Below are 13,100 nucleotides of genomic sequence, written 5' to 3'. Positions count from 1 at the left end.
AATAATAACAATGCGTGCATATCACACAGGTCTAACAAATGTTACATTTTATAAGCATAGACTTGATACTGCAGGTACATTTCTGCATCTCCTCACCTCCCTGCCTCTCCAGAAATAGCTAGTATTCTGCTATTAGCCAGTGTCCTTCCTTCTATGTTTTAATATTTTTATTGCATGTGTATGTATCCATAAACAATATATGATAGTTTTGTTTCCTTTAAAATTTCCATAAATGTTATCATACTATTTATAGAAAAGTTGGTTTTTTTAACCTAATATTGGGTAAATATTCTCTAATTTCACCTCACAAAGGTTGTATCAATTTGCATTCTCACAACCAGTGTGTGAAAACTCCAGTTTCCCTTGCCAACACAGTGTGCTCTCAAAGTTTTATCTTTTATCTTTGACAATCTCATAGTGAAAAATGACATCTCAGTATAATTCTAATTCATGTTTCTCAGGTTATGAATGATACCTAGCATATTTTAATCTATTAAAGATCAATTTGTAATTCATTTACTTTTATCAATCTGGTCATGTCCTTTGGCCTTTTTTTTTCAGTTTGTCAGACTTTTCTTATTAATTTATAGTCACCCTTTATATACTAAGGAAATTAACCTTATGCCATAAATAGGTGTTTCAAATATTTTTTTCCAGTGTATTGTTTGCCTTTTGACTTTTGGGATACAGGGGCAGGGTTTGCAATGAGAAAATGTTTTATTTTTTTCAGGCTTTTCCTACCCCAATATTATTTTTAAATTACTTTACGAATTCTAGTATTTTTTAAAATTATTTTTTAATTTATTTATTGGCTGCGTTGGGTCTTCATTGCTGCATGCAGGCTTTCTCTAGTTGTGTCAAGCAGGGGCTACTCTACGTTGCGGTGCGCGGGCTTCTCATTGCCGTGGCTTCTCTTGTTGTAGAGCACAGGCTCTAGTCATGTGGGCTTCAGTAGTTGTGGCACGTGGGCTCAGTAGTTGTGGCTCATGGGCTCTAGAGCACAGGCTCAGTAGCTGTGGAGCATGGGCCTAGTTGCTCCACGGCATGTGGGATCTTCCCGGACCAGGGATCGAACCCGTGCCCCTGAATTGGCAGGCAGATTCTTAACCACTGCACCACCAGGGAAGTCCCCGAATTCTAGTATTTTTGTGGTTTCATTTTTAACATTTATATCTTTTATCTGTTTGGAATTTTATTCAGTGTGAATAATGAGGTAGGGTTCCAATTTTATCCTTTCCCGTTGCTTCAAACCATATTTATTGAATAATCCATCTTTTTCACAAAGCACACAATGCCATCTTTATCATATAATAAATTCCATATGCATTTCTGTCTAGTCATGGAACAGTTTGCAGTCTCCTTTCAAGGGCAGGTCAAAGCTGGAGGCCACAAATAAAGAATCTGCAGAGCTGGCTGGAGTCTGTGTTCTGAGTCAACTTTCTCTATACAGCCTCTGAGTTGCTGAACTCTGGGGAGAGCCTTGTCGGCTGCATTTGGCTGCTGGATGCCAAGAAGGTGGTCTTTGATTTAGAAAGATGGAGTTCTCTGGTTAAGATAAAGCATAAAAGGTAAGAGATTAAAACTCACAAACTGATTCTAAAATTTATATGCAAATGACCTATAATAGTCAAGATAAATCTCAAAAAAAGAGGAACAGAGTAGGAGGACTTAACATTACCAGATTTCAAGACGTACCATAAAGCCGCAGTCATTAAGACAGTGTGGTATTGGCCTAAGATAGACAAATAGATTATTAGGACAGAGAGTCCAGATACAGCCTCCTACATATCCTTGGATTTATGACAAAGGCCCAAGTGCAATTCAATGGAAGAAAGAAATCCCCCCCTCCCCCGCTCCCCAGTAAATGGAGCAACAGGATATCTCTTAAAAAACAAAAAACCCGGGACTTCCCTGGTGGTCCAGTGGTTGGGACTCCACATTTCCACCGCAGGGAGCATGGGTTCGATTCCTGGTCATGGACTAAGATCTCACATGCCCAGGTGTGGCAAAAAACAGAAAAAGAAAAACAAAAAACCCTTTACCCCTTCCTCAGACCATACACAAATATTAACTCAAGATGGGTCATAGAATTAAATGTAAAAAAATAAGGCTTCTAGAAGAAGACATAGAATATCTTTGTGACCATGGGGTAGGCAAGGATTTCTTAAATAGGCACAAAAATCACAAATTATAATAGATAATTCTTCTCTTTATTCAACATTTGTTGAGTGCCTACTGGGTGCCGTTCTATGCTAGGTACCAGACATGCCTTAGAGGAGCTGGTTCAGTTTAATGGGACAGACAGGTACCTCCTCAGGCAACAATACTGTAGCTTTCTAGGGGCTCTGATTAGGTAATCACAGTAGGCAGTGGTGGCAAGAGGAGGGGAACCTTACCCAGAGTTCTTAGAAGGCTTCTTGGAATATGTGAAATCAAAGCCAAGCCTTAAAGGATGAGGGAAGTCTGACAGGTTGTAGCAGAAAGAAACAGTGTTTTTGAAGTGCTGGCAGGAACGGAGTTGGTGGGTAGAACTGCAAGATATTCACTTTGTGGAGAGCAGGTGGTTGGGACTGGATATAGTTTCAAGAATGTGTGTATGTTGTTAATTGATCACTTAAGCCAGAGGGTTCTCCAAGTTCACTGAGCATAAAAATCACCAACAAACTTCTAAAATGAACATTCTGGGACGCTGCCACAGAAATATTTACCCATTTATCCAGTAGGTGTGAAGTGGGCCTGAAAATCTGCATTTTAACAAGCAGATTTTCCCCCTCTCCCCCAATGACGCTAATTCTGCCAGCCATCAAACCACCCTTTGAAAAACAGTGATGATGCATTAAGGTTCTTCCCCCTGGGAAATGGAAAGTACTTTCTTAGGCAGCATGGGGTAAGAGAGCTGGGAGCTTTTCTGGATAATCAGACTATGATGCAAGTAAGCCTAATAAGTCTCCTCTGGAACCAGAAGGACCCTGTGCAAGCATCTGAGGGATGAGGAAACAAGGAGGCAAGAGCAGCAGCTCCTGGGAATTCTGCCTAGTAACCAGGAGGTCTGGAAAATTTCCCAGCATGCTCTGGGGACTCAGGTCCAATCTCCATTCTCCTTATGAATATGTATGAGCCCCCAGAAGTCAGCTGGTTTCCTAGCCTCCTGCTTCAGAATTGACAAAATAATGTAAACATTACAGAGCCTGAGGACATACACATAGCATGTTTCAGGGCCTGGCACCTCGATTAGGAAACTGTTTTCTAGCAGTGGTTTCACAAGTATTTCTCCAGTAATAGATGAATATACTTGTGACTATGTGCAAAATATCAAACAAAATGGATTTTTTAAGGACTGCCCTGAAAGTTCTACCTCCATCAACAGGGTTAGTGTGTATGATGGATGAGTGCCTTTCCTATAGCAGACACTGGGTTGACAACCTAATAGCAACCCCCCGGGAATTCCCTGGTGGTCCAGTGGTTAGGACTCTGGACTTTTACTGACAAGGGCTGGGGGTTCAAGCCCTGGATGGGGAACTAAGATCCCACAAGCTGCACAGCACAGCCAAAAGAAAAAAAAACAAAGTCATTGCTAATAGCAACCTCTCCTTTATTCCCTGGCAGAGGCCTTATATCCCCTTCCTAGCTTGTCAATTGTCTAAGCCCATCTGGGTCATCATAAGGGGACCAGCTAATGGATCAACCCCTGGGGTCATTGAGAAATAGAAGATAGAACCCAAAACTCATAGGTGGAAATTAATAGGCTAGTGGAAAATAAAAAAAGCAAGGGCTAACTATTAAATACTTGAGAATCACCAACTCATGAGAGCTGGAGATATTTATGAATACATGGATGGCTGGAACTTTTAATAAACAAAAACTAAATAAATGCATACCCTACAGCCCTGCCCAGCAATTGCACTCTTGGGGGTATATCTAACAGAAATAAATGTCATATCTAACCAAGAACTAGAATATTCATTCTTGGGTGGAACAGAAACAAACCAAATGTTCATCACTGTAGAATGAGTTAATAAATTGTGATATGCTCACAAATTATTTGGAATACTATACAGAAATGAAAATGAACAAACTAAGGCTATATGCAAGAACATGAGTGAATATAAGAATCAAATATTGCATGAAATAAGTCAGATACAAAAGACTATATAATGTATTATTCTGGTTTTTGGTTTTTTTTGTTTTTTGGCTGTGCCATGTGGCATGTGGGATCTCAGTTCCCTGACCAGGGATGACCAGGGATTGAACCCATGGTCCCTGCATTGGGAGCACAGAGTCTTAACCACTGGACCGCCAGGGAAGTCCCCATAATGTATTATTCTATTTACAGGATGTTCAGGAACAGGCAAAACTTATTCTTATTTATTTATTTGTTTATTTGAGATATAATTGACATAAATTATTGAGTAAATTTAAGGTGTACAACATGTTGATTTGATTTGATACATTCATATATTGCAATATGATTACTACCTCAGCGTTAGCTAACACCTCTATCACCTCACACAATTATTTCCTTTCTGCGGTGAGAACACACAACTTATTCTTTTTTTTTTATTTTTTTATTTTTATTATTATTTTTTTTTTGCGGTACGCGGGCCTCTCACTGTTGTGGCCTCTCCCGTTGCGGAGCACAGCCTCCGGACGCGCAGGCTCAGCGGCCATGGCTCACGGGTCCAGCTGCTCCGCGGCATGTGCGATCCTCCCGGACCGGGGCACGAACCCGTGTCCCCTCTATCAGCAGGCGGACTCTCAACTACTGCGCCACCAGGGAAGCCCCACACAACTTATTCTTAAATGATAGAAGTCAGAAGACTGGTTATCTTGTAGGAATAGGGAATAGGGTCATACAGGGAAGGAGCCTAAAAGAACTTACTGGTGCTAGAAATATTCTATTTCTTCATCTGGGTGGTGGTCACATGCATGTATACATATGTAAAAATTCATTGTGCAAACTCCCATCCTAGGTGGAATTTCTCCTAGCAAAATGAGAACATATGTCTACACAAAAACCTGCATACAAATGTTCGTAGCAGCATTAATCATAGTAGCCAAAAGGTGGAAACAACGCTTTATTAGTTTGTTATGGCTGCTATAAAAAAGTACCACAGACTAGGTGCCTTAAAAAATAGAAATTTATTTTCTCACAATTCTGGAGGCTAGAAGTCAGAGATACAAATTGTCAATAGAGTTGGTTTCTTCTGAGGCTTCTCTCATTGGCCTTTCTCACTGGCTTGTATCTTAACATAGTCTTCTCTCTGTGCGTCTGTGTCCTAATTTCCTCTTGTTCGAAGGAAACCAGTCATATCAGATTAGAGCCCAATATGACTCATTCTACTTAATTACCTTATTTTACTTAATTACCTCTTTAAAGACCCTGTCTCCAAATACATCACATTCTTAGGTACTTGGAATCAGGACTTCAACATATAAATTTAAAAAAAAATTTTATTGAAACATAGATGACTTACAATGTTGTGTTAATTTCAGGTGTATAGCAAAGTGATTCAGTTATATATATATATGTATTCTTTTTTAGATTCTTTTCAATTATACATTATTACAAGATATACATTATTACAAGATAGTTTCCTGTGCTTTCAACATATGAATTTTTGAAGGACACATTTCAGCTCATAACAAGCCCAAATGTCCATCAACTGATGACTGGAAAAACAGAATGTGGTATATCCATTATAAAAGAATATCATTCGGCAGTAAAAAAGAAATGAAGTATTGATCCGTGCTACAACATGAATAAACCTTAAAAACATCATGCTAAGTGAAAGAAGCCAGTCACAAAAATGTACATGTTGGACTTCCCTGGTGGTCCAGTGACCTAAGACTCTGCGCTCCCAATGCAGGGGTCCAGGGTTTGAACCCTGGTCAGGGAACTAGATCCCACATGCCACAACTAAGACCCAATGCAGCCAAATAAGAAAATAAATAAATATATATATATATATTTTTAAAGTACATATTGTCTGACTCCATTCATATGAATGTCCATCATGGGTAAATCCATGGAGACAGAGAGTAGAATAGTGGTTGCCAGGCCCAGAGTGGAGATGAGGGAGAAATAGGGAGTGACTACGCATGAGCTCAAATGTTCTTTTTGGGGTGGCAAAAATATCCTAAAATTAGACTGTTGCACAACTCTGAATATACTAAGCACCACTAAAATGTTTAACTGGGTGAACTGTATGATACGTAAATTATATCTCAAGAAAGCTGTTATGAAAAATTCATTGCTCTATACCCTTAATATTTCTGCACTTTATTGTGTGTCATATACCCCAATACAAATAAAACAAATGAAAACTATATGAGTCCCAGGGCTTCCCTGGTGGCTCAGTGGTTAAGAATCCCCAGCCCTGGTCTGGGAAGATCCCACATGCCGCGGAGCAAGTAAGCCCATGTGCCACAACTACTGAGCCTGTGCTCTACAGCTCACAAGCCACAACTACTGAGCCTGCGTGCCACAACTACTGAGCCTGTGTGCCACAACTACTGAAGCCCACGCTCCTAGAGCCCGTGCTCCACAAGAAGAGACGCCACCGCTCGTCGCAACTAGAGAAAGCCTGTGCACAGCAACGAAGTCTCAATGCAGCTAAAAAAATTAAACCTCTATTAGTCCCATAAACAACAAGGTCCTACTGTATAGCACAGGGGACGATATCCAATCTCATGGAAGGGAACTGAGATCCTGCATACCATGTGGTGCGGCCAAAAAAAAAAAAAGTATATATATGTGTATAACTGAGTCACTTTGCTGTACAGCAGAGATTGGCACAACATTATAAATCAACTAGACTCCAATTTAAAAAAAAACTATATTAGTCCCTTCCTCCAGAGGTATTCAAGAAGATGGGTGGAGAGGAAGAAGGTATATGCTCACTGCCAGAGTTGCCCTTCACTGTATCTGAAAAAGTGCCAGAAAGATTAAGCATGCAGGCAAGTGGGACCAGGGACCTGAAAATGGATGGAGCTGGGGAAGAACTGAGGGAAGTAAAATAGGATGCCTGAGAATAAAACGGAATTCAATTCAATGAAAACAAATTTGATTTTGGCCAAACGAAAACAAACCTACCTTTTAATATTTTCATATGAAGCAGTCCATAAAGAAAACCATCAACCACTACAAAACAGAGATGACCGTCAGGAACACCTTGATGCAATTCTGCAAGTATGAATTGAGTGCCTCCTATGTGTCAGAGTCTGTGCGAGGCACCAGGCCAGGAATATGTGACTCCAGACAGCTGCTGGGAAGTACACGGGGGAGGAAGGGAAGAGAAACGGTGTTGGCTAGAGACTCAAGGAAACGCCTCATTCAGTTAGGCAAACCCCTTGAGCAGGGGCTGAGGCTGAGAGGAGCAGAGGATGGGGGCGTGTTTGTGTGTGATCTGGGGCTTCAGGGAAGTGTTGGGGAGGAGGAAGTCCATTCTGGCTTCTCAGACTGGGTAGTGACAGCTTTAGCTAGAAGAGAGGGATCGCCTTCCCCATCCGGGCTGGGACTTGAGTTTGGCAGAGCAGGGAAGAGTAAGGCAACACCTATCCTGAGGGCTTTATCAAAATTCCACTCCAGTCAATGCTGAATCTGCCTGAGCCAAGAAGGGAAAAGTTCAGGCCATGCTCCCCCAAGTTCAGATTCTGTAAATCCAGGTTGTGTTTGCAGGTATGAGAGACGAGGGGTAGTCTGGGATCAGACATTTAAATTTTTTAACAAGCCCTCAAATGATTCTGGTGCAAGTGGGTGGGAGGTAGGGGGATGTTTCTTAAACTATAGTTGGAGAAACACTGCCTAAGGGGAACTGCATCTAATCCTCTTCTACAGATTTGTCTCCTAGTAAAAAGTCTCACCTAAATCCTTTCTGCTGCTGCTGTAATCACCACACACTTGCCTGCCTCTTTTGGTCGGAAATAAAATGTTTGATAAACTTTTTAAAATTTCTGCTGTTGGGTACAGGCCAGTAAAAGCAAGGCAACCCAGGGAGTTAAGTGAACTTTTGAGCTTGTCATTATTTCTAATTTATTCTTTGCTACCATGGATGATGCCTCCCACTGTAAATTCTGAATTCAGAGGAACTTCTGGGTCACCCATGCAGGGGAAGAAAGCTAGTTATTCCCAGGAGATAGGAGTGCTATTCTTTTGTTTATTTATTCAAAATATATTTATACCAAGTTGGCATGTATGTGGAACAACTGGAACTCTCATACACTGCCGGTGGGAATCTTAAATGGTACAATCACTTTGGGAAAACAGTTTGGCAGTTTCTTATAAAATTAAAACACAGGCTTACCATGTGGTCCAGTAATTCCACTCCTCAGTGTTAATCCAAGAGAAATAAAAACATAGGTCCTCCCAAAAGGCTTGTACAGAATGTTCACTGCAGTTTTATCTGTATTAGTTAAAAACAGGAATCAATTCTATCAACACAAATTGTGGTATATCCATATGCTGGAAAGCTACTAGACAATAAAATGGAATATTTTATTGATATGATCAATAGCATAGGTGAACTTCAAAAACGTTATGCTGGGACTTCCCTGGTGGCCCAGTGGTTAATAATCCACCTGCCAACGCAGGGGACACAGGTTTGAGCCCTGGTCCGGGAAGATCCCACATGCTGCCGAGCAACTAAGCCTGTGTACCACAACTGCTGAGCCTGCGCTCTAGAGTCTGTGAGCCACAACTACTGAGCCTGTGTGCTGCAACTACTGAAGCCTGGGCTCCTAGAGCCCGTGCTCTGCAAAAACAGAAGCCACCGCAGTGAGAAGCCCCCACATCGCAACGAAGAGTAGCCCCCGCTCACCACAACTAGAGAAAGCCTGCGCTCAGCAACGAAGCCAAAACTAAATTAAAAACAAACAAACAAAAAAAACAATTCAAAACATTATGCTGAGTGAAAGAAGCCGGACACAGAAGTGGACATACTGTACGATTCCACTTATATGAAATTTCACTCTGCAGTATATAAAGCAGGATATGGGCTGCCAGGTGTTGGGTGAGGGTGTGGATTGAGAAAAGAATGATTGAAACTCTCTGTATCTTGATTGTAGTCATAATTACAGATGTCAAAATTGTACTGTGCACTTAAAAGAGCTGCTTTGTTTGTAAATTATGCTTCAATAAAATAAAAAAATAGGGTAAAAAATAAAAAATATATTATGCTATAGATCACTCAACTAATAAGGCATACAAAGCATTCAGCAAGTATAAAAATCTGACTATGATTCATCAGTACATTGTGTGCAGGTCAGGAGCAGAGGGAGAAATATGGATTCTTTTTTTTTTTCTTTCTGATTACAAAAATAACCCACTTGTAAGAAGTAATTCTAAGTCCTTATAAACCCAACATTTCAGAGGCCACCACTGGAAATGGATTATTCCTCCAGTTTATTTCTAAGCCTATTCTAACATATATTATTAGAGAATCCTATTAAACATATTTTGCTTCTCAACTTTCTTCTTCATAAAACAATGTATTTCCCGTATCTTTTCATACTTCTTTTTACTTTTTGTATATTTCCATTGAAGTATAATTTAACTGGTCTCCTTTTGAGGGACCATTTGTTGCTATTTTCATTCTTTTCTTTTTTTTTTTTTTTGCTCAGCGCAGCATGCGGGATTTTATTTCCCCAACCAAGAATCAAACCCATGCCCCCTACCGTGAAAGCACAAAGCCTTAACCACTGGACCTCCAGGGAAGCCCATCCTTTTTTCATTCCTGAAAACAGTTATAGCCATCCTTGTAATTACACAGCATGAAGATTCCTATATGTAAGTTGGTTTCCTAGAAGTTTGTTGGTCAAGTTGCTTGGTTAAAAAGAATAACAGTTTTGGGCCTCCCTGGTGGCGCCGTGGTTGAGAGTCCGCCTGCCGATGCAGGGGACACGGGTTCGTGCCCCAGTCTGGGAAGATCCCGGAAGATCCCACATGCTGCAGAGCGGCTGGGGCCGTGAGCCATGGCCGCTGAGCCTGTGCGTCCGGAGGCTGTGCTCCGCAACGGGAGAGGCCACAACAGTGAGAGGCCCGCGTACCGCAAATAAATAAATAAATAAATAAATAATAACAGTTTCAAGGAGGGGAAAAAATGATTCCTTTTCTGTTGCTGTGGCTGCAGGACCTCTGTGGGGCGGGGCTGGGGAGGAAAGGAGATACACGTTCTCAGAATGCTTTCTTTATCAGACAAGATTATTAATTACAAGGCAAAAACCCAACTCTGGCTGATTAGTGAAAATGGATTTTTTGTTGAAAGGATTCTATTTAGTTCACAGAATTGGGGGAAACTTTTGTTATAAACTGAATAACATTTTGTGGATCCGTTTGAGACTGGAACCACCACTGTAACACTGCTGCTATGGGGAAATCTGTTTCAAAGTTCAGAAACCTGTTTACAAATAACCTGAATTCACTGCAGTTGGAGACCACACCTAATTAATTGCTGTGACCCAAAAAGACTCTGTGGACTCTCACCGTGGTGGTTGGGTGGTCTTACACCTTAACTGTTGTGTTTCACCCCCAGCTGGCTGTACTTATTCAATTCTGATGCTAACTATCTGGAGTTAGCACCTGACTCCAAAGGTGTATGGGCTCAGTCCCTGCGATATGGCGATATAACAAGAAATAAATGTTTGGACTTGTCCTAGTTCCTGGCCTAAGAGCTTCTAAAATCCTTGGAAAATTCCCTGAGCGTTGGTGGTGAGAAGAGTTTTTTGTGACTCATTATAAGCTCCTTTCAACCATGCTTGAGTTTATACTAATGAGGTGACTTTTGGTGGATTCCTAGATAGCTTGAGGGTGAGGGCTGGTTACCAGATGAATCAACCATGTGATTAGAGCTTTGGAAGTTTTAGTCTTACCTTACACCCACCTCCCAAAGGGAGAGGGGCTGGAGATTGAGTTAACCACAAATGGCCACAATGATTTAATCAACCATGCTTGTGTAATGGAACCTCCATAAAACCCCCTGAACTATGGCCTTCAGAGAGCTTCCATGTGTCAGGAGGGTGCCGCACTTCAAGTCCACTGGGACAGACACTCCTGTGCTTGGGACACAGCCAGACCTTGCCCTATGTACCTCTTAGTCTGGCTGATCAACTGTACCCTTTATGATAAACTGATAAACGTAAGCAAAGTGTTTCCCTGAGTGCTGTGTGCCAATATAGCAAATTATCAAATACGAGGAGGGGGTTGTGGAAACCTTCAATTTATAGACGTTTGGTCAGAAGCATGGTGACAAACTGGGCTTTTGACTGGCATCTGAAGTGGAGGAAGGGGGATAGTGTTGTGGGACTGAGCCTTTAACTTGTGGGATCTGTTGCTAACTCCTCAGGTAGTTAGTGTGAGAACTGAATTAAATTGTAGGATACCCAGCTGAAGACATTTGTTGTCAGATGTTAATTGCTGTGAGTGAAAAACATCTTACTAGTTCTCAACAAGATGGCCCTCATGTCAACTGCTAGTCACATTTGGGGGTCCCCAGACCAACCATACTTCTGACCAACTGGTTACAAATTCAGAGTTTCCCATGACTCCCTTAGGTTTGGTAATTCACTAGAAGGACCCACAGAACTTGGGAAAGCACTAAACTTACAATTACAGCTTTATTATAAAGCACTAAACTTACAATTACAGCTCTATCAGAAAGCATAGAGATCAGGAACAGCCAAATGAAGAGACACATAGGATGTAGCCTTTAGGGGCAACACAGAGCTTTGGTGCCTTCTCCCTGTGGAGTGAGGGTGAGTCATACTCTGGGCACACAACAGGTTCACCAACCAGGAAGCTCCCGCCAGCCTAAGTGCCCACAGTTTTTATTGAGGTTTCGTCACCAAAGGCACAATAAATGAAATCACTGGTCATGTGACTGAACTCAGTCTCCAGACCTCTCCCCTCCCTGGAGGTGGAAAAGCCCAATCCTCTAATCATGTGATTGGTCTTTCTGGTGACCAGCCCACTATTCTGAAGCTATCTAGGGGCTCAATTTGAGTCACCTTATTAGCATAACATAGACACTTCTGTTGCTCAGGAAATTCCAAGGTTTTTCTGTGCCAGGAACCAGGGACAAAAATCAGAGACATTATATTCTTTATTATACCACAGCAGTATCACACTCATTGTCATTACTATTGTGCCTGTCTCCTTGGTAAGCTTCTGGGAAGGCAGGGAGCTTGACCTTTGTTTGCCACATATGGTGCCCTCTTTAAATTTGCTGAGGAAATCAATGAGGCTGGTGCTGATGTAGTTCTGGACTTCAGGTATTGGTTATGCTGTATTCAAAAACAGCACCTTGTAGCCAAAATGTCTATCAACAGGGAACTAGTTGAATAAATCACAGCACATCATACAATGGAATTACTACTGAAGAAGTACGAAGATGCTCTAGATAGATGTGCTAATAATGAATAGAGTTCTAAGGCAGAATGTGTAGTACTACAAAAAAAGAGTCAAGGTGCAGAACAATATAGAATGGTATGTTCTCTTTCACATACAATGAAGAGTGTTTAAATCCTAACTGTACAGCCTACTGACCATTTACTAATAAATACATCCGTGTTTACCACTTTGCAGATCAAATTATAGAACATTTCCAGGACTTGGAAATCTTTCTCATATTTCCTTGCAGACCATACTCTCCAAATGGGAACCATTATTCTAACTTCTCTCACCTTAGATTAACTTTGCCTGATTTTGAACTTTATATCTTTGGAATCAGAGAATATAGTGCCTATTTAAACTAAGCATTCTATCCTGTTATAAATAAATAGTGCTTTGTGACCTGCTTCTCCTGCTTACCACTATGTCGTGAATGTCTTGCATTTATAATCTGCAAAAAGATGATGACTTTAAATTGTTGCATTGTAAATAATATGCTCTCTGCTATATTTAACTATCCTATTTTTTTTTTTTAATTCATGAGGGAGGAGTTCAGAGAATCCATACAGGCAGCAAGTGGAGAAACTAGAACCCAGCCCTGCGTGTCAGGCACTCACTTTTCCACTGCAAAAAGCAAAGTGCTCAAATATGGGCAGTCTTGCAGATGTCTCGCACGAGGGCATTATAATAGCAACAAGAATGACTAATAAGTATTAAT

Source organism: Delphinus delphis, chromosome 13, assembly GCF_949987515.2.
Source record: "Delphinus delphis chromosome 13, mDelDel1.2, whole genome shotgun sequence".
Lineage (NCBI taxonomy): Eukaryota > Metazoa > Chordata > Mammalia > Artiodactyla > Delphinidae > Delphinus > Delphinus delphis.
The sequence above is the reverse complement of the archived record's forward strand: the minus strand, read 5'-3'. Positions refer to the sequence as shown.